General features: G+C 33.3%; 2 long non-coding RNA genes across 2 annotated transcripts in view; one reads left to right on the top strand and one right to left on the bottom strand.

The window, feature by feature from the left end:
- Nucleotides 1-537: 537 nt before the first annotated feature.
- The window catches only part of LOC116273314, a 40485-nt gene continuing 18300 nt past the window's right edge, over nucleotides 538-22722 (bottom strand). The window contains exon 3 of the long non-coding RNA XR_004181697.1: nucleotides 538-849. This is a non-coding gene — a long non-coding RNA (uncharacterized LOC116273314). The remainder of the gene's footprint in view (nucleotides 850-22722) is intronic.
- The window catches only part of LOC116273313, a 268870-nt gene continuing 259202 nt past the window's right edge, over nucleotides 13055-22722 (top strand). Inside the window, exon 1 of the long non-coding RNA XR_004181696.1 lies at nucleotides 13055-13249. This is a non-coding gene — a long non-coding RNA (uncharacterized LOC116273313). The remainder of the gene's footprint in view (nucleotides 13250-22722) is intronic.

Consider the following 22722-nt stretch of genomic DNA (forward strand, 5'->3'; position numbering starts at 1 on the left):
GAGCCTCCACCCCAAAAAAAAAAAAAAAAAAAAAAAAAAAGAAAACCACATCATCTCAGCCCAAAATCTCCTTAAGCTGATAAGCAACTTCAGCAAAGTCTCAGGATACAAAATTAATGTGCAAAAATCACAGGCATTCTTATACACCAGTAACAGACAAACAGAGAGCCAAATCAGGAATGAACTTCCATTCACAATTGCTTCAAAGAGAATAAAATACCTAGGAATCCAACTTACAAGGGATGTAAAGGACCTCTTCAAGGAGAACTACAAACCACTGCTCAGTGAAATAAAAGAGGACACAAACAAATAGAAGAACATACCATGCTCCTGGATAGGAAGAATTAATATTGTGAAAATGGCCATACTGCCCAAGGTAATTTATAGATTCAATGCCATCCCCATCAAGCTACCAATGAGTTTCTTCAGAGAATTGGAAAAAACTGCTTTAAAGTTCATATGGAACCAAAAAAGAGCCCGCATCTCCAAGACAATCCTAAGTCAAAAGAACAAAGCTGGAGGCATCACGCTACCTGACTTCAAACTATACTACAAGGCTACAGTAACCAAAACAGCATGGTACTGGTACCAAAACAGATATTCTCATATTTCTTTACTGTACTGTTTTAAGAAGTACTTGAATAAAGACCTGCATAAGCAATTTTTTAATTATAAACCTATTGTGATTTAAAAATCTCAGAAAGCTATGAATATAAGTAACTTTCTTAACTTGATAAAGGCTAAAACCGTAAGGCATTATTCTTGAAGAAAGGAAGACAAGGATACCTACTATTACCATACCTTCTTGACGAAGTAGGTGGTTCACATCAATACGTAAGGATAGAATACCTAATAACACAAAAAGAAGGAAGTGTTGGAATAAAAGATATAAACCTACTTTAAACTGCAAATTATAGCATCATATAGCAAATATAAAAAATATCCAGAGACTGCTGGGACTGATAAGAAAATTTGCCACACTTGCTGGATAGATAATGGCTTACAATACCAGCAGTGATCATTTTCAAAAGAGTAATGAAATAACATACAACTCACAATAAAAATAACGTTCCTAGGATTAAATAAGAAAAAAAATTTCATAGAGAATTTTTAAACTAATAATAGACATAGATAATGGTCTGAATAAATGAAAAGCTATTCTAGGCACTTGAATGTGATGACTTTATATAATCAAGATATCAGTTTTACTTTTCTTAATCTATAAATGTAACCCCACTTAAGATTCTAGTTGGACTTTTTGAAGAAATTAATGATCACATATAAATGTGTGTAAAAATAAAGGTATATGAAGAGCTTAAAAAAAGGAATAGAGGCCGGGCGCGGTGGCTCAAGCCTGTAATCCCAGCACTTTGGGAGGCCGAGGCGGGCGGATCACGAGGTCAGGAGATCGAGACCATCCTGGCTAACATGGTGAAACCCCGTCTCTACTAAAAATACAAAAAACTAGCCGGGCGTGGTGGCGGGCGCCTGTAGTCCCAGCTACTCGGAGGCTGAGGCAGGAGAATGGCCTGAACCTGGGAGGCGGAGCTTGCAGTGAGCCGAGATCGTGCCACTGCACTCCAGCCTGGGTGACACAGCGCGAGACTCCGTCTCAAAAAAAAAAAAAAAAAAAAAGGAATAGAGAGGGGGAGAAATCCCAATAGCATTTATTAAGACACACTGCAAATCTATATTAATAAAAACTTTGTGGTTTTGGCACAAAAGCAAGACAAATGGATAATGAAACAGAAAATTCAGAGACAGATTAATGTATATGTGAAGACAATTTATTGTAAAGATGTCACTGCAACTCAATAGGTAAGCAAAAATTATTTAGTTGACATACTGGGAAAACTGACAAACTTATTAATATGGTTTGACACTGTGTCCCCACCCAAATCTCACCTTAAATTGTAATCTCCACGTGTTGAGGGAGGTACCTGGTTGGAGGTGATTGGATCATTGGAGCAGTTTCCCTCATGCCATTCTCATGATAGTGTTATCACTAGATCTGACGGTTTAAAAGTGGCACTTCCCCCTTCATGCTCTCTCTCCTATTGCCTTGTGAAGAAGTGACTGCTTCCCTTTCACCTTCCACCACGCTTGTACATTTCCTGAGGCCTCCCTAGCCACGTGGAAATGTGAGTCAATTAAACCTTTTCTGCTTATAAATTACTCAGTCTCAGGCAGTTCTTTATAGCAGTGTGAAAACGGACCAATACACTTACCAGAGAAAATAAGATTAGATACTTACAAAATACCATGTGCAAAAATGGAATCTATATGGATTAAAGACCTAAATGGAAAGGTAAAACTACAAAGTTATTTGAAGAAAATATCAGTGAATACTGATTTTTTAATTAAAAAAAAATCAGATTCAGTGGGAACACATGCATGTTTGCTGCATGAATATATTGCATAATGGCCGGGTTTGGACTTCCATTGAATCCATCATCCCGATAGTGAACACAGCATGCAATAGGTATTTTCAACCCTTAACACCTCCTTCCCTCCCGACTTTTGGAGTCCTCAGTGTCTAAAAGAATACTGTTACAATCTTGAAAGTGGGGAAATACTTCTTACTAAAAACTCCAAAAGGAACAACTATATATATATATATATATATATTTTAAAAAATCTGAGCTTAGCTATTTTAAAACGAATGATTTCTCTTCAACATTGGACATCCTAGGAAAAGCTCAATAGATGACAGAAAGAAGAAATATCTGCAATATTTAAAACTAGCAGAGACTTGGCTGGGCACGGAGGCTCACGCCTGTAATCCCAGCACTTTGGGAAGCCTAGGCTGTTGGATCACGAGGTCAGGAGATCGAGACTATCTTGGCTAACATGATGAAACCTCATCTCCACTAAAAATACTATATATATATATATATATATAAGCCGGGTGTAGTGGTGGGCATCTGTAGTCCCAGTTACTTGGGAGGCTGAGGCAGGAGAATGGCGTGAACCAGGGAGGCGGAATTTTTCAGAGAGCCGAGATCGCGCCACTGTACTCCAGCCTGGGTGACAGAGCAAGACTCCATCTCAAAAAAAAAAAAAAAAAAAAAAAAAAGAAAGAAAAGAAAAAGAAAAAAAATTGGCAGAGACTCAAATATGGACTAAACAAGAAATTTATGATGAAAAAGAGAACAAGATACCCCAAAAGAAAATGAAAAAAGTATACAAAAGTATTTTATAAATCTATTAATTATTGCTTATTTTATTATTTTCAATAGAAATTCAACTTATTCCAGAAAAACTCTTGTTCCTTCTTAAGACTCATTTATTTGTTCATTTTTATATGCAGAATACAAAAATGAATATATGTAGAATATAAAAATGAATGTTAATATTTTAAACCCTAAAGAATGACAATTATTCTAACAAACACAAAATAAAACCCCTCAAAAAGTGTGGCAATTATGTGACAAACACATAAGGCTCTGATTTTACTGATGAAGTTCTCTAAAAAGACTCACTGGAGTTAGAATTATCAAGTCATTTTTAAGGAAAGGATACATTCATTTTCTAAAACAAATTAGTATAGGAAATAACGTAGTATCAGATTTCATCTAAGTGTAGAACTCACCACTTCCCCTCGAGGCTTAAACAAATATTACATGAGTGAGGGCTCTTGTAAAATGTTATGTTTTGAAATAGATTTCATTAATGGCTTCTAGTGATAATTTATGTCTCCTTTATACACAAGTCTTTTCTCATACTAATTATGGATACCTTATTTGCATATAAATAGATTTCAGTATTTGCTGAAGCAAAGACCAAATATGCTTTTTTTTTTTTTTTTTTTTTTTCCCCCTCCTGGACATTGTTAAAAAGGAAAAAAGAAAAAAAAAGAGGGGAGGGGGACATTGTAATAATTAGCAATCAGGATATATAATAATTTTCTTGATAAAACATTTTTGCTTACAACATTCTTTGGTGTTTTTATTGATATATTTCACGTCAAACATTGTGACCTCTATTAAAATTATAAAGAAAAACAATCTGCACAGTTTTTGCAGTGGTATATGGTTTAAAAAGCACATTTTGATACTGGTTGTTTAAACGTTTACTCTGACCCTCTGGATACCTTCTCCTAATTAGGTTTTACAGTTTCTGATGTGTATCATGTTCTGTTTTAGAGAATGTAAATGTCATTTTTGTAACTATATTGCTTAGCTAAATAAATTCTGAGCTATAACAAGTCATATGTTTATCGTAGAAATATGTTTTGTTTATTTCAGTTAATAGTGTACAAATGCTAAGCTTCCGGTCATCATGTAGTTAAAAATACCAAAATCTTAAGTTTTTTTTTATAGAGCGTACTTCCTTTCAAAATAATTCTTATAATAAGAAGACCTTTTGAGTCTACTTTTATTTCAACTAGCAATGGACATTAGTGAGGAAATAACAATTAACTCAATGTTTGTAAGAGGTAGCCATTTGACATTTGCTTCTTGACTTTCAGTATTTGAAATAGGATATGTTCCTGTGTTGTTGCAGTGTAAGTGAATAGTCAACTTCCTCTTATGACACACAATATATCTGAGTAATTACTTGGGGAAATTAAGATAACAGCTGCTTTCTGGTAGATATGATGTCCATTAATATGTGTCTTTCTGACCAGCAGAGGTCACTCAGTGTAAAGTGAATAATGACTTCAGCTTTCAAAAGAGACAGCAAACATGACTGTTCTATTTGAGCACTTCGTTTTTACTTGATTTCTGTTACTAGCAAAAAACACTGTTTTCATCTCTTGCTATACATGCTTGCCTAAATGAATGAGGCTGTTCCTTGTGGTTTAAAGATCTTTTTAAACATGAAGGCAAACGTATAATCCTGAAAGAAATTGTTAAGGCACTGTATTTAAATCTGTATGTTTTTTTAATATTATACAGATGATTTCTAGTTAAAAATATGAGGGAGAAGATTGTCTCTCAGGGAACACATCACATTGCATTCTACCACAGAGAGGCAGCCTTCACCCAAAGATGGGATGTAGTGCTATTGGATTCTAGAAAAATAGCATTTAACTCTAGAATTTGTTTTATTGTTGTTTATAACAGGCTTTGAAAGTAGCAGTGTGTGGCAGCTTTGACAGCTGGCAGTGTGGTAATATGGAGATTTGAAGACAACTTGATTTTTAGAATTGTGATATTTGTGCTTTCCTTAAATGTGTTTATACTTAGTACTTTTAAAATACATGGGTAAAACAAAAATTACCTTTATTTTTGGTATGCTAGTGAATTAGTAATTAATTCAAGAAAAAGATTCCCTCAATTTATCAACTATGCTTATTTAATCCATCTCCTAGACCCAATTCACCTTTTAAGGAATTGTCATGCTGAGGTAAAAGCATAACATTGTCATTTGATTAATATGATATTTGTTTGGCAAATTTGATAGTTTTGGAGGTGCTGATACATCTAATGGAGATTAAGAAGGCAGCATGAAGTAGTAAAAAGAGCTGTTAAAACCATAAAGTGAAGCCACAGCTCTGCTATTTAACTCTGTTCCCTGTGAAGTTTAAATAACAGTTTTCCCCCTTCTACCCTCTCAGAGATATTCAAGGATGAAAAGCAGGTACTTTGGTCCGTATTCATTTTATAACTTATGAAAGTTGTTTAACTTCTCTGAACTGTTTTTTTTTTTTTTTTTCTATTACAAAGGAGAAGACTAAAGCTGAGCATGATTTAGAGAATTAATCAAGGTCACATGGTTATAGGAAGCTTGAATTTCAATTTAGGTTTAAGATTTATTCTAGAAATAATAGGCTAAAATAACATAGAGATGAAAATATACTTATACTTGCAAGCATTGCCTCTTCAATGATCATGAAATAAGTTTGCAAATTTGGTCCAAGATTAAAATAGTATGACATCCACATAACAGAATTCATACTGTAGTGAAGGATGTACACTGAAAAGAAAGTCTTTTTCCTATCTTAATACTGCCAGTCTCATATTAATCTCTTTCCTCCCAGGTGACAATTGCTCTAACATATTTACAAATAATGACAAATTACAAATATTTATGTGATATATCATCTAAATGCTATTGCATATTATAAACAGAAATGTGATTTCAATCCATCTATTTCTTTGCATGGACATACTAAAAAGAAAGCAAAATGACAAGAAAATGGTTAAAATGCTTAAAGTCACAGAAGTAGATTCCAGGTAGCTCATAAATTGATTCTTCCTTTCTTGATTCAGTTCAGTTCAGCTCAATAAGCATTTATTGAGGCTCTACTACCGTAGGCAGACACATAAGATTCAGATATATTTCAGAGAAAATTATGGTCTCATCCAGAATTTCAGAAGGTTTATTCTTTGTCTGGATCACTGGTTACCAAGATTATTTGAGAGAAAACTGATTTAAAGTATAAATATTTTTCAAGAACAGCAACACACTAAATTGTAGTTTAGAGGTCAAAAGCAATGGGTTTTGTTGAAATTATTTTCTTTTTCCCACTTGCAGAGAATATGATTTATTATTTTGGGATGAATCCAAGGAATCTTCATTTTTACACTAATTGGGATGATTCTGATGTCTGTGGTCCATGAACAACATAAAATATATGATGCTGCATATGATTGTTTTTGTTTTTTAGTCTGATATGTCATGCCCTACAACAAGTTCAGCCAGAGGCCAGCGGAGTAACATGTCTAAAGCTATAGAAGGAGAGCAAATAAACCCTGTGAGCTGTAGATACTAAAGCCAGATGAGGAATCCCTTAATTATTTGGAAGTAGACATTATTAATGCAAAAAATTCCACTGTTATTAGTCTTGATTAAAATTAACCAGTAGTATGAGTATGTCTTATCCAAAATGACTGGGACCAGAAGTGTTTCAGATTTCAAAGTTTTTGGATCTTAGAATATGTACATTATTTATACTCAACAGTTCAGCATCCCTAATCTGAAAATCCAAAATCTGAAATGCATCAATGAGTATTTTCTTTGAGCATCATGTTGATGCTTGAAAAGTTTCAGATTGATTTTGGAGTACTTTGGATTTCAGATTTTTGGGTTAGGAATATTCAATCTTAGTTGATGAGAAGCTTTGAAAGGGAAGAATCCTGCTGAATTCTCACAGTAGTCTGCTGTCTCTTATTCTAGTAGGACATAGGAACAAGGTTAGAGAATATTTACATTACATGATTACAGGATCATAGTGACCAAAGAAAACTACAAGGGTGAAGAAAAACATTATTATTTAGATTTCAATCTATATATAGATTTTGGTTTACTAAAAAGGAGGACAAAGGTTACTGAAATAGTCAATGATTAATCTAACAGTTCTTGTTTAATCTCCAATGAATGTAAAAAATATTTGATGACATCAAAGCATGAAAAGTATTGTATCATTCATTTCATCTATAAAATGTATTTGCTTTAGGATAGAGAAGTTGCTCATTTAAGTTGTAAATGAAATATTAATCTTTGCTTAATTGACTCCTCACTAAATAAATAATGTAGGCTCCTCTTTCTGGAAACTCTAAACTCTGTGAGTCTAGCTTTTTCCTAGCAGACCTATACAGGTAAAGATGTTAGCAGCAGATTCAAATCCAAACATATTTAGAAGCCTTACAATTTTTAACAAGTTGAGAAAAATGGCAAGTAGTCACAATGTAAATGGTATAAATTAGTGATTTTCTTTAATGTTTGTGAAGAATTTAGTTTAATTAAATCAAATGTTTTAATTATTTTTAAAATGAAGTTGATATTTTATTGAAAGGACTTTATGTAACTTCATCTGTGATGTGACATGTTTTAGCATTATCCTGATTTGTACATGTAATATTCCCAGAGATAAGTATCAGTCTTGACAGTGGGAATGCCTTGCTAATTTAGCCTTGATAGAGTGGTGCTAATTTAGCCCTGATAATGGTGATCTAAGGGAACTTCAAATATATGTTGAGACTTATTCTATTTTTTTTTTTGCCTTGATAACTTTCTTGGCAATATGGCTGTAAATCTTTACATAAGAACTGTGAAATATAAAACCAAAATTTAATTATGAGAATTTGCTACTAATATTTCAGGACAATTGTGAAGTATTCTGTTTACCTTGAAGACAACTTCATATTTCATTATTTGGTAATTCTGTTCATTCTTAAAAATAATTCATGTGTTGCATATTTAGGTACTGCCTACTCAAAATGGTTTTAGGTGAAGGGTGATTATCCTTCCTTCCAGCTGGTTCCTATAATTCACACAGAAACTGTATTACACTCACATTTATGACTGGTGAAAGTTATTCAAATTTACCTACAATGTACTTACGTTATCACAGAGTGGAAGGATCTTTTTTATAGCAGCAGTTGAAAGACTTCACTTGACAGAGCTTATGGATGCACATTTTGATAAGTATGTATTAGAGGTACACAGATAAACAGACATTGCTGTCTGAAGAGATATTTCAGTCCAGCCAAATCCATATGATTTTATATTTATATGTCGTAACAGTGACAGTCTTATAGCTTAATCGGTTCTAGGAACACATGTTTTAACAGGTGCATGGTTTAGGTAGATGCCAGGAGATGAATTTCTCAGTCTACTTAGTTTGGAGTGCATGAAAATAGTCAATTTCTTAGGGGCTTTGTACACGATAACTTCCAGATACTCTATAATAACTTTAAGATATCCTTGAATATGTAAAATCTTATTTCTTAAAATATGTAATATTTTAATTGCATAATTACAATAAAATATGTAAAATATGTAATTTTGTTTTTGAACAGATAATTTAAGGGGATGGTGAAAATAAACATGGATATTTTGTTTAAAATTTGTGTAGTATTGGGACTCTTTTTTCTCTTGTTACCTATAGTTCAATTTAATAGACTGTGCAGTTCTGTGGTCATAATCTGAAGTGCCATTTAATCAAATCTAGTCTTAGAGGTAGTGGAAGAACATTAAACCTAAATGTGTCTCTGGCATTGATGATGATACTTCTTTGTGTACTAGTCTTTTCTCTTTGCTATTACTTCATTTGTAAAGCTGAAGAATAAAATCAGTATGATCAGTATGAGAAAATGTGTTCCATAAATGTATAAACTTTCTAAATGACATTTTAAAATCATGAAATTTCAATGGACAATTTCCTAAATGATTTTTAACCCCTGTTTTAAAATTGTACTTTAAGGTCTGGGATACATGTGCAGAACGTGCAGGTTTGTTTCATAGATATACACGTGCCATGATGGTTTGCTGCACCCATCAATCCGTCACCTACATTAGCTATTTCTCCTAATGTTATCCCTCCCCTAGCCTTCCACCAACCCCCACAGGCCCCAGTGTGTGATGTTCCCCTCCCTGTGTCCACGTGTTCTCATTGTTCATCTCCCACTTCTGAGTGAAAACATGTGGTGTTTGGTTTTCTGTTCCTGTGTTAGTTTGCTGAGAATAATGGTTTCCAGCTTCATCCATGCCCCTGCAAAGGACATGAATTCATCCTTTTTTTATACCTGCATAGTATTCCATGGTGTATATTTTCTTTATCCAGTCTATCACTGATGGGCATTTGGGGTTGGTTCCAAGTCTTCGCTATTGTGAACAGTGCTGCAATAAACATACGTGTGCATGTGTCTTTATAGCAGAATGATTAATAGTCCTTTGATTATATACCCAGTAATGGGATTGCTGGGTCAAATGGTATTTCTGGTTCTAGATCCTTGAGGAATTGCCACACTGTCTTCCACAGTGGTTGAACTAATTTATACTCCCACCAACAATGTAAAAATGTTCTTATTTCTCCACAACCTCTCCAGCATCTGTTGTTTCCTGATTTTTTTAATGATCACCATTCTAACTGGCATGAGATGGAGATGGTATCTCATTGTGGTTTTAATTTGATTTTCAGTAATGACCCATGATGATGAGCTTTTTGTCTTACATTTGTTGGCCACATAAATGTCTTCTTTTGAGAAGTGTCTGTTCATATCCTTTGCTCACCTTTTGATGGGGTTGTTTTTTTCTTGTAAATTTGTTTGAATTCTTTGTAGATTCAGGGTATTAGCCCTTCGTCAGATGGGTAGATTGCAAAACTTTTCTCCCGTTCTGTAGGTTGCTTGTTCACTCTGATGATAGTTACTTTTGCTGTGCAGAAGCTCTTTAGTTTAATTAGATCCCATTTGTCAGTTTTGGATTTTGTTGCCATTGCTTTTGGTGTTTTAGTCATGAAGTCTTTGCCCATGCCTATGTTCTGAATGATATTGCCTAGGTTTTCTTCCAGGGTTTTAGTATGCTCATATATGGGATATTTAATTGTTAGTAGATTTGTGTCACCTTCACATGAAAAAAAGTATTCATAGCAAGAATTATTACATTATTTATAATTTTAGCTCATTATAAAGCAAACAACTTATGAAATCTGAGATTTTGTAGCTTTATTTATAGAAGTTGTTTTTTTCTGAGGCCACTCTAATGTACCAAGGTGTTCATATTGAAGGGACAGAAACATAGGTTTTTGTTTTAAATTACTCACTGTTCCTGTTACGTTCCATTTTTGCCCTGTAGCATTGGTTGACATTTCATAGAGACTGAGTTGGCACAGGGCTGGAAAATATGCAATTATAAGAATCACCTACTCTTGAATTTCCCATTATATACTAGCCATGATTCAGGCAGACTTTTCATAGGTGTTTGATTTGGAATGAGAAGTTTTCTTCCTTATGACCTGTGATTAAAATGTGACATTTTGGTATCTAAAAAGAAGATAGTTTCTGCATAATCTAGCTGTGAATCAGAGCTGATGAAGCAATGTAAGTCTTTGACCTGTATCATATAAGCAATAGCGTATGTAATTGAAAATATATTTTAAGACTGAGTATGATAAGCCTTTTTTTAATTTAAAAAATATTCTGTAGCTTAAAGCAGGCTAAGTGCCAAAATGCAGCAAGATGCATATTGAGAAGTTTTGTTTCACATAACGTTCCTCAAAGGAATTTTCTTTTATATTTATATTTTCTTTTAATGAGTTATAACTATGAATGTAAATAATTATCAGTTGCTGTAGCCTGATGGTAAGGGCAGAGAATAGACTATATTTCTTCACAATTGAAAATGAAAGATACAGTTACAATAGTGTTTTGGATAATAATCTTACCTGTTGCATTAACCTTTATAAATCTTTATGGTTAAAACTACAGTTTTCAATTAACTGACTATGGAATAATGATATACCCAGCTTCGGATAATAGTTTGTGTTTTTTTTATTCTGAGTACTGTGGTTGATGATATATTTTCCCTTGCATAGTTTGTGTATGAATGTCTGTCAGTAAAGATGTTATGTATGTATATGTGCATTATTCCTCTGCACTGTAAATATAAATTATATTATTCCAAAGTTGTGCACGCTATTGTTTTATAGTAAGATGACATTGGCAAAAACACTTTCCTTATCACTTGGCATATCAAAACACATTAGCTTCCCACAAGGAACTTCAGATAGCTATATCTTAATTGAACTAATTTAAAATGACTGGGCTAGAGCCTGGATGTCCTCCTTTATTTTAAATACCAACTTTTCACTTGATATATCAAAATACATTAGCTTCTCACAAAGAATTTTAGATACCTATATCTTCATTGAGCTGATATTAGAATGATTGGGCTAGAGCCTAGATGTCCTCCTTTATCTTAAATTTTGAAATGTCCTATATTAATGAAGCTAAAAACATTTAAAATGTTTCATACGAACCTATTAATTTTAAAATATTTTAGATTTTAAAGCATCAACAAGAATGTATTTGCCAAAGTAGGTAGATTGAATTGCATGCTTATTAGGGAAATATAGAGAAATTAATTTTGTATTTTATTAATATCATTATATCCAGTCTTCTATTTCACTGTTTATATTTATTGTCAATATTCTATGACCAAAGGTTTTATTTTCTCTCCCCATACATTGCCTGTCTGATGCCCCCTAATTCAATTTCTTTCACTACCATTCTTCTAAAATTATATTCCACATATTCTACAGTGTCCTTCCTAAGTCTTCTCTCCTTTTGAAACATTTGATATAGTATACCTCTAACATTCTCTTGAAACACAAGGTTTGGCATGTGATAAACACTCAATAGTTATTGTTTAAAATATGAATGAGGAAAAAAATTACCTCTCCCTGTCTTCTCTCTGTGAAGTTGTACTAGCTAGGTTCCATTCACTAGACCACAGGGTCCTGTATCCCTGGGCCAAGGACCTATACCTGTCAATGGCCTGTTAGGAATCAGGCTGCCCAGCAGGAGGTGAGCAGAAGGCAAGTGAGTATTACTGCCTGAGCTCTATCTCCTGTCAGATCAGCCTGACATTAGATTCTCATGGGAGCTCGAATCCTATCCTGAACTGCACATGCGAGGGATCTTGGTTGTACACTCTTCATGAGAATCAAGAATCTGCCAGAATTTACTTTCTAAACTACTACTTTTCATGATTATTTAATCTAAAACTTTTAAGAGCTACCCATTGTCTATGAAAGTGGTTCTCAAAAGTTTTTAGAGATGTTGTGAATGAAAATAATTCAAATATTTTCTACTTGGACTTTACCTACAAATTATCCTCTGGTCACTTCTGTAAGAACTTGGGGGCATTAAAGAATACAAATTGGAACCCATTGGCTTAAGTACCGAAATCCTTATTTAGGATTAGGCCCTGTTCCATGCAAACCATCTGTTTACTACGTTTGATTGCTCCATGTACATTCCTTCTTTGTGTTTTGATTTCTGTAATGTTTAGTGCCCAGAATGCTATTAAAGCACCTTTCTGCTATATTTCCAAATACAGTTCAAGCCGTAACTCCTCACTGAACATGTGAATGAATATTTAGGATATAGGAGTGAAGCATCTTCATTCATGATGTAAAAGTGTATTGAGAGAGTACCGCTGTTTTCTCTTTTCTGGAAATTATTGCTGTAATATATTTAATTATTAGGTAAACAGATGCCACCACCTTATGCTTATCATATTTCAAAGACATAAACCAAATGATTTTAAGCATTCAAAAATAATGGGTTCAAATGAAAGCTAATTTTATACATTCAGAGCACAAACCTAATATTCATATGACCAAAATCAATAATTTTAAAACATACTTTATCATAATTTTTACATTTGTTATCTCTCAGGTCCTGCAGCATACAATCCTGTTTTAAGGAAATCTTGCCCCATACCCTTATTTGTGAAAGCATCAAAGCGCTTTGAAGAGTCCAAAGAGATTACTCCAGGCCCGGCAACATATGAGGTTTGTCAATATTTCCTTCTTATCAATGACACAAGAATAGAATTAATTTCTAGAAAGCACTACAAATGGATATATTAAAGTCATTTCCATATATTTTATTCACATTGCTGATTAATGAAAATATTTTGACTAAGGAGATTTTTGAAGATGTAGTCTGACATTTAAAAATAATTATTTAAGAATTTAAGAATTATTTAAACAACTTTTCTATCTCTAAATATGCTTTACAGTATTCATATATATAATTTATTTATATTCCTACAAATATTAAAGTTCACTTGTTTACATACTTGTTTGTATCCATACGTTGAAATCTCTTAGTATTTATTGAAATAATTGTTTATCAGATAGCTTACAAGAAAGCCCTGTGGATCGAATAAAATTGTGTGTTGATCTTTTATTTTCTTTTAATGAACATGGATTCTGTACCTAAGTTCATAATAAATAAAAGTGTCTTTTAAGTTATGGACCTTCTGATCATAACCTGAAGGATTTTAGAAACTGTGTTCACAATAGTCCTTTATTGCCCTTTTGAGAGTTAGAATGAAATAGGTTCCCCATTCCTACCCTACTAACTATTGAAAGTAAAATATTTTATAGTGATATGTAACAATTAATTTAAGAATTAATTCTGAGTGCAAACCAAAATGAGTGTTCCTTTTTGGGGCTAATGACAAGTTTATTTATATTGAATATTTGTTTTTCTTCTTACTTAAAATGTCACAATCTAAGGCCAGGCACAGTGTCTCATGCCTGTAATCCCAGCACTTTGGGAAGCTGAGGCGGGCAGATACTTGAGGTGAGGAGTTTGCAACCAGCCTGGCCAACATGATGAAACCCTGTCTCTACTAAAAATATAAAAATTAGCCAGGCATGGTGGCATGCACCTGCTGTCCCAGCTACTCGGGAGGCTGGAGCAGGAGAATTGCTTGGATCTGGGAGGCAGAGGTTGCAGTTAGCCAAAATCTCACTACTACACTGCAGCCTGGATGACAGAGTGAGACTCCTTCTCAAAAAAAAAAAAGAGAGAGAGAAAGAAAAAGAAAAAAAAGGTAAATAAAAATAAAATGTCACAATCTAAATACTTTTCAGCATTCCATCCAAGGAGAAAATAAAAGAAATGAAAATGAGTAACTGAAGAATTGTTATCCTGTTGGCTGTTGATTCCTCCAAAAGACAATGACTAATGCCTGCTGGTTAAGCAAAGCTAATTTTATTAGACTTACTTCAGAAAGGGAGAATCTCTCAAGAGTGTTAGTACTATTTTCGAAGGTGGAAGTCAAGGGAGAGTATTTATATGATTTTAGGATCTATGCTAGGTGACTTAAGGCAAGTCTTGTAAATGGGGAACTGATGAGGACTGGACAAAATTTATGACGTTTGTTTACTTTAGATTGATGAGCACAGTAAGGGAAGGTCATTAAGTATTGATTGATAAGGTATTGGTCTTGATAAGTTGGGTATTTTAGTTGTTCATAGTTTGATAATATTAAATCATATTACATCTTTAGTTGAGCAATTTCTCTCCTTAAAAAAACTCATTTTAATGTTATCCACAAATAATAAATGTCAGCCAATCTAATGGTATCCTTTTTCATTTTGTGATGCATTCTATGTAAAGGATGTTCCCACTAATCTTTCTAGTATTTAAGATATTCTTGCTTTTACTTTCTTAATATTTTATGAGTTTAATGTCATATATTTATACTTTATGATAGGCATTTATTATGCAAAATTATTTCCCATGTCAGAGAACACATTTATGGGTTTTATAGTGTTGTTTATTAAGGTATTCTTGAAATTTCAAACTATTATATCCTATATTTACTGAACCTCAAGATAACATTTCTGTTGAGAACTGAGTCTGTAATTTTTTTTGGCTTCTCAACACCAAATTATTTCCTTGGATAATTAAAAACCTTTTTCAATAAATACTTTTTTGATAATTTTCCTTCTTTAAAGAAATTACTTTTAACTTGATAGGTTAATAAATTACTAGGTCTCTTTATTATTAACTTGTTCTTTCATTTTAATATGGCACTCTCTCATGATTTTAGTAAGTTTAAGTTGGTGACTCTTGAGAACATGTTTACCATAAACATTTTACTTTTTTTTTTAACAGAAAAAGATAATTCTAGAAATGCATGATATTGATTTAGAATTGCAATTCAGTTATACTTGAAAATTACTTAAATGTATGATCTGCCATTGAGATAGTTATACATTTTTAATGTCTTAGGTCCACAAAGATCCCCAACTATCCAGTACGGGTGGCCCATACAATTATATTTGCAAAAATCTGGAGGCTTCTTAAATTGTACACCCACATTTGTAATGTCTGCTTGCTATTTTCTTTTTTTTTTTTTTTTGTAAATTATCTCTTGAGTTTCCCAGATAGAATTAGTTCTCTCCCCATTTTTGATGGGTGGAGGAAGGTCAGAGTTGCTGTTGGCATATATCTTATTTTGCCCATTTTATTTCAATTATTAGCTAAGCTGTTTGTCTCTTTTGCTCCTTCTAGTTATTGATATTTATTGGATTACCATCATTGATCTTTCTGAAGATCTAATAAAAGCTAGGGAGAAAATGTGTGTATGCTCATAACAAAAAATGTGCATACAATTTTAGAAGGTTTATTAATCTATGAAAGTTCACTTATAATTTCAACTGAGAACTCTCAGTATTACATTATGAGTTTCAAGAAGGCAATGATTTATTTAATTGTATATTATTCAGGTTTCACCCATAGAATCTGGCACCTAATAATATATTAGTAAATGTTTATTGAATAAATTAGCAAAATGGAAAAGCTGGATTTTCTTTTCATAAATCACTAATTTTTATCTAGACATAAAATTTTCCTCATTGACTTGTTATCAGTGAAAAGAATATGTATATATTCTTTTAAAATAACAGTAAATTTTATTGATTCATTCACATTCTTTTGTTGAATCAGTCTCCTGAACAAAAAATTTTTTTAAGATTTAGATAAGGCTTCAAATACAATGATCAAGTCAAATATATTGACTTTTTATTTGCTTCAAATATATTGATTTTCAGAAATTTAAATTAGATAGTGACTATGTGAGAATATTTTAAAAAGCTAAATAGAAGAAACTTCAATGAATTTCACATTATAAAATCCTTTAAATATTAGAAAAGATTTAAATATATCTCTTAAAAAAGCAAAAATTCTGCTGAAATTTATTGAAGTTCAATAACACAATTCATTTTATGAGTATAATTTTTAATTTTTGCAGGTTACATAATTGCTTGAAAAATCTTAATTAGAGATTAGTTTCAGAGTGAATTTTTAATAGCAGAATTGGGTAAGACAATATAAGTGAGATAAAATATTACCATGTATAAATCCAGAACATGTCGAGAATTGGAATCACACTCTAGGTTTAGTTTATTACTTATTTTCAGTTCTAATTTAAAAATTGAGATTCTTATTGTTTATTACAATAGATTAACACCTTTTTATTAAAGTCAACTATATTTTAACAAAACATTTATTTGACTGTTATTTTATAAACTAGAAATTGATGCATATGTGTGATAGTACTAATTAATTCAATTGAGTCATTTACTTTCTATTGCTTTGAAATTCTTTTGACAAAAATTGTGCACTTAGAAGTTTGAATTCAGACTTCACATCACGTTTTAGACTGATAAATATCCCATGAATATGAAAACTTAGAAAAGGCACAAAAGAACAAACTTTAGTGCAATTAATTTCATTTACACATCTATTCAAGTAGTACAGAAATTAACAAAGATATATTTTTATGAAAAGAAAATTTTACTCAAATTAAATGAAAAATTATAAAGGAATTTATTTTAAAAATCCTTTTGTTAGCAGATTACCCACTTGTCTAAAACCCTCATTCTGGGTAATTTTAAAGAAATTTAAATTTTAAATTTTAGTAGATATTGTTTTTTTGTTTTTAAATTACAGAATACAATAATTTTATACTACAGAAATGAGAAAATGCATTAACATGTATGCAATTTAATTATATTTTCACTAAAAATAGAAAAAAGTATTTTCTGTATTGCTTATTCTCAGAAAAATAATGTAAAATGGCAGAAAGATCTTTAAAAAGTTTTTAATTTTTCTATTATTATAAATAGCCCTATAAAGATGGTTTTATACCTGATCATTGTTCCTACTTAAGCCTAATACCTTTAATTACCTGCTAGATCTCATTTGCTTCGTCTGCTCAATGATGTTGTACCAGCAATTTCTCCCTTTACTTCATTTTTTCCTCTCTGCCAAATCATTCATGAAACATACAACCATTTTGCATTTCGTCCAATCTAAAAATATCTCTCAGCCTCATTTTTTCCTTCAATTAAAACCTTGTTTCTATATTTTTTTTTCTTTAAAAAGCTACTCAAAGTACTAGCATGCGTTCATTGTTTCCATTTGCTTTTTTCTCATTCTCTTTCAATTTGACACTTATGAGGCTTTCTCCCCAACTACTCCACAGAAATGGCTCATCAATGACTTTCATAAATCTTTTGTGCAATCCTGCAGTAGATCCTGTGTTGAATCTCCTTATTTTACTTAACCTAGCAGCAGCATTTAATATAATGGATAATTCTTCTTGGAAATGTTCACCCTTCCCCGAGTTGGGTTTTCAGACTACCATTCTCTCTGTGTCTGAGTTGGTTTTGGCTGCTTTAACAAACTACTAGAGACTGAGTGGTTTATAAACAACAAAATTTTATTTCTCATAGCTCTGAACACTGGAAACTCCTAGATAAAATTTAGTGTTTTGTGAGAACCTTCTTCCTGATTCACAGACAGCTGTCTTCTTGCTGTGTTCTCACATGGCAGAAGGGCAAAGGAGCTCTCTTTTATAAGGGCCTAATTCCATTCATGAAGGCTCTACCTCAGGACCTAATCATCTACAAATACCAGCTTTCTAATACTATCACACTAGGGGTTAGGATTTCAACATACAGATTGACAGTAAGTAGAGATGGGAACAAATTTTTTAGGGCATTAGTCTCTATATTGGTTCCTACAAGCTACTTGCAGGAGATAAGGGGGTGCTGGGTATATGTGTCTAGTCTGCCGTTATCTGCTTTTATTAGAAGGGCTACAGTTCCTATGCTTCATGTATTATATACTTGCATAAAATTATGTTAGAAAAATAGTTCCCCTATTTACGAATAAAAAGAAAAATTCAAAGCTACAGTTATAAGGAAAAGGTAGATTCATTGGATCAAGAGAAAATAGTATAAATTGCACTTTGATCACTTGATAGCTCAGATACAAGGATAAAAACTACTATAAATGTAGTGCAAACATATACTGAAGAAAGCATTTATTACAGTACTTGATATACAGTGGGGCCATATGTTATAGTTATTGTTACTGTTACCTTTGTTTCATGGCTATATTCATTTATTTCTAGTTTATAAATATGATCCTAGTCTGGTATAGGTTCTGAGTCCAAAAATGAAAAATCTCCATTCTCAAATATATAGCAATCTTTTAAGGAGAAACTATAAGCATTTTAATTATAATATAATAATTATTGTTTGTTAACAGGTGAAAGGTACCAATATGATAAAGAATTTCTGGGTTTGGTGCAGTGGCTCACGCCTGCAATCCCAGCACTTTGGGAGGCCAAGGTTGGCAGACCACCTGAGGTCTGGAGTTCTACACCAGCCTGGTCAACATGACAAAACCCTGTCTCGATTAAAGATAGAAAAATTAGCCAGGTGTGGTGGCGTGCACCTGTTGTCCCAGTTGCTTAGGAGGCAGAGGCACGAGAATCGCTTGAACTTGGGAGGTGGAGGTTGCAGTGAGCCGAGATAGCGCCACTGCACTCCAGCCTGGGTGACAGAGTGAAACTCCAGCTCAGAGAAAAAAAAAAAAAAAGAATTTCTAGGTTAGACAAAGGGAGTAAGACTTCAGAAAGTATTTTATATGAAATATAAAAGAGTAATGGGAATATTTTTACTTAGACAAGCCAATGGGGCTTATTCTAGGCAAAGGAAACAGTATATGCAAAGTCAAAGAGGCACTGGAGAATGGAATATCCTTGTCAAGCTTACTGTTAGTATTACTAAAATATAAAATGAATAGAATGATATTAGATATGTAGATAGTATTAGATCACAAAGCGTATCAAAAATACACAGTTTTAATTTTTCTCCTCTGAACTATAGACACCAAAGATTCCTGAGCAGAATTATAATGTTATATATTAATACAAATCAAGCAATACCCAGTGTTTTTTTAAATATTTTAAGATATTTTTTCCATATTTTTTCTTGATAGATTGCTTATAAGGAATGATAAAGCATGATTTAAATTATATATGCTTTTTAATATTGAATGACAGTTTCTAAGTTTATTACTACTGTTCATATTATCTTTGTAGAAAATTTTCAATTGTAGCTATGAAATATATTTTAGAATGTAGCCTAAACTTCTCCTTTCACAAACTCAGTTTTATACTATAGTTTCAATGTTTGTGAGACAGTATTTTATATTATTTGAAAATGTGATTTAAACTTTCGGTTTTAGAAATTGGTTTTGCACTTCAATTGTAAAGGTCATGGCACATTACTTAATACCCCAAAGTGAATGTTTAAAAGCTACCTGTCATTTGTCATTCTAAAAAGGTCTTTGACTCTCCATGGACTACAACCTTGCTTTAATTCTCTTCCTTCATTTCTTCTGACAGAACTCTTGATATTCCTTTGAACTTCCTAAGTCATTAAATTTTAGGAGACATATTATGTTCTGTCTGGGAAAATCTATTTTCAGCCTATGGTATTAGGCCTTGGGATATCTGTCAGAGGTATGATCTTCTCTGGGTTGTGTTGAGAGGAATCCAGACATATTATGTAAGTAGTTCTTGTATCAGAATAGAGAAAGCTCTTTGTATCTTAAGGATAACTTTCCATCCAGAAAGATCATTTGGATGATTATATGTTATGGATCCTTTACATGGAGTTCATAAACTCTTTCATGGTGTGATGGTTAATACTGAGTGTCAACTTAACTGGATTGAAGGATACAGACTATTCAAAGTATTGATCCTGGGTGTGTCTGTGGGGGTGCTGCCAAAGGAGATTAACATTTGAGTCAGTGGGCTTGGAAAGGCAGACCCACCCTTAATCTGGGTGGGCATAATCTAATCAGCTGCCAGCACAGCTAGAATATAAAGCAGGCAGAAAAATGTGAAAGGATAAGACCAGCCTAGCCTCACAGCCTATATCTTTCTCTCATGCTGGTTGCTTTCTACCCTCAAACTTTAGACCCCAAGTTCTTCAGTTTTGACACTCAGACTGGCTCTCCTTGCTCCTCAGTTTGCAGACAGCCTATTGTGGGACCTTGTGATCATGTGAGTTAATACTTAATAAATTCCCCTATGTATATGTGTGTATATACACACACACACACACACACACACAAATATACTATACTAATATACTATATATATACTATTATTTATATATACACTATATAAAGAGTTTCTGGGCTGGGTGCAGTGGCTAATGCCTGTAATCCCAGAACTTTAAGAATTTCTGGGCTTGGCGCAGTGGCTCACGCCTGTAATCCCAGAACTTTGGGAGGCCGAGGTGGGCAGATCACCTGAGGTCTGGAGTTCTAGACCAGCCTGGTCGACATGACGAAACCCTGTCTCGACTAAAGATACAAAAATTAGCCAGGTGTGGTGGCATACACCTGTTGTCCCAGCTGCTTAGGAGGCAAAGGCACGAGAATTGCTTGAACTTGGGAGGTGGAGGTTGCAGTGAGCCTCCACTGTATTTAGTATATATATACTATATATATACTATATATACACTATATTAGTGTATATATATATACTTATATATATACTTAGTATACTATATATACTAAGTATACATAATAGTATATATACACTATATATACTCTATATAGCCAATATAGTGTGTATATACTACATATACAGTATATATACTATATATACCTCTATAGTATATATACTGTATACTAAATATATATACTATATATACTTTATACTAAATATATAAAAATATATGTACTAAATATATAATAGTATATATACTATAGTATATATAGTATAGTATACATAGTGTATATATACACTATATTTACTATATATATACTATATATATCCTAAATATATATAATAGTATATAGTGTGTATATATAGTATATATATAGTATGTATTATATATAGTATATATATCCTATTAGTTCTGTCCCTCTAGAGAACCCTGACTAATACAGATTTTGGTAACACAAGTGGTTCTAGAAGAGTAGAGTATTAAGGATCAAGTTCTTTTGCTGGTTTTGGGGTTTCTAGAGTTAGTTACTTAATATGATTAGATCCCAAAATGGTAAGACTCTACTTCTAATAATATGGAGAACACTGATAGTCCTTGGCATGAACTGTTTAGAGAGTTATGCAAAATAAATGCATTTGACACTCCTGATTCACTGCTTGTGAGAAGCAAGGAGTCTATGACTCTATGCATAATACTTTTGACCATATGTGGAGAATCAAGGAACATAATGAGGCTGTTTGGTTGCTCCAAACTTCAGTGGACAGAGTGATGAAAGACAATGATGAATCTAGGGATTCTAACTCCCAGCTTCAGAATCAGATACTCAGTCTCAAATCTGCTAAGATTGCCCTGAGTGAGAGTCTTACCTCCTACAGAGAAAGACTTGAAATTGTGGAAAAACAGACACAGCTCTTATCATGCAAGTGGCTGACGTGCAATGAAAGGTGCATGCACAGCCTCACCGGGTGTCTACTGTTAAAGTGAGGGCATTGATTGGAAAAGAATGGAACCCTACAACTTTGAACCGGGATGTGTGGGAGGACCCTGATGAAGCTGGGGACACTGAGCTTGTAAATTCTGATGAAGCTTTTTTTGCCAGAACAAACGGCTTCACCATCCCCAGTAGTGGCAATATCTCCCCTTTGACCCATGCTGCCATCAGCCATTCCACCTTTGTCTCAGGAGATAAACCCTGCACTGCCTGAGGCAACAGTGGTGGCCTCCGGTGAGGCTGTTGCCAGGCAAGATAATGTTGATTCTCTTCAGGAGCTACCCCTAATGCCTCCATTTGCTTCTAGACCTATAACTAGATTAAAGTCCCAGCGGGTCACTAGAGGTGCGGTTGAGAGTGTGACCCATGAGGCGGTGTGTTACACTTGAAAAACCTGCTTGGGTTTTTAACTTAACAGAAATCTGGAGAACAGGCATGGGAATGGATATTAAGGATGTGGGATAACGTTGGAAGGAACATAGAGTTGGATCAGGCTGAATTTATTTATTTGGGCCCACTAAGTGGGGACTCTGCATTTAATGTTGCAGCTCAGGGAGTTAAAAAAGGTTCTAATAGCTTATTTGCTTGGTTAGCTGAAATATGGATTAAAAGATGGCCCACTGTAAGCGAGCAGGAAATGTCTGATATCCCTTGG

Source organism: Papio anubis, unplaced genomic scaffold, assembly GCF_008728515.1.
Source record: "Papio anubis isolate 15944 unplaced genomic scaffold, Panubis1.0 scaffold54, whole genome shotgun sequence".
Taxonomy (NCBI): Eukaryota; Metazoa; Chordata; class Mammalia; order Primates; family Cercopithecidae; genus Papio; species Papio anubis.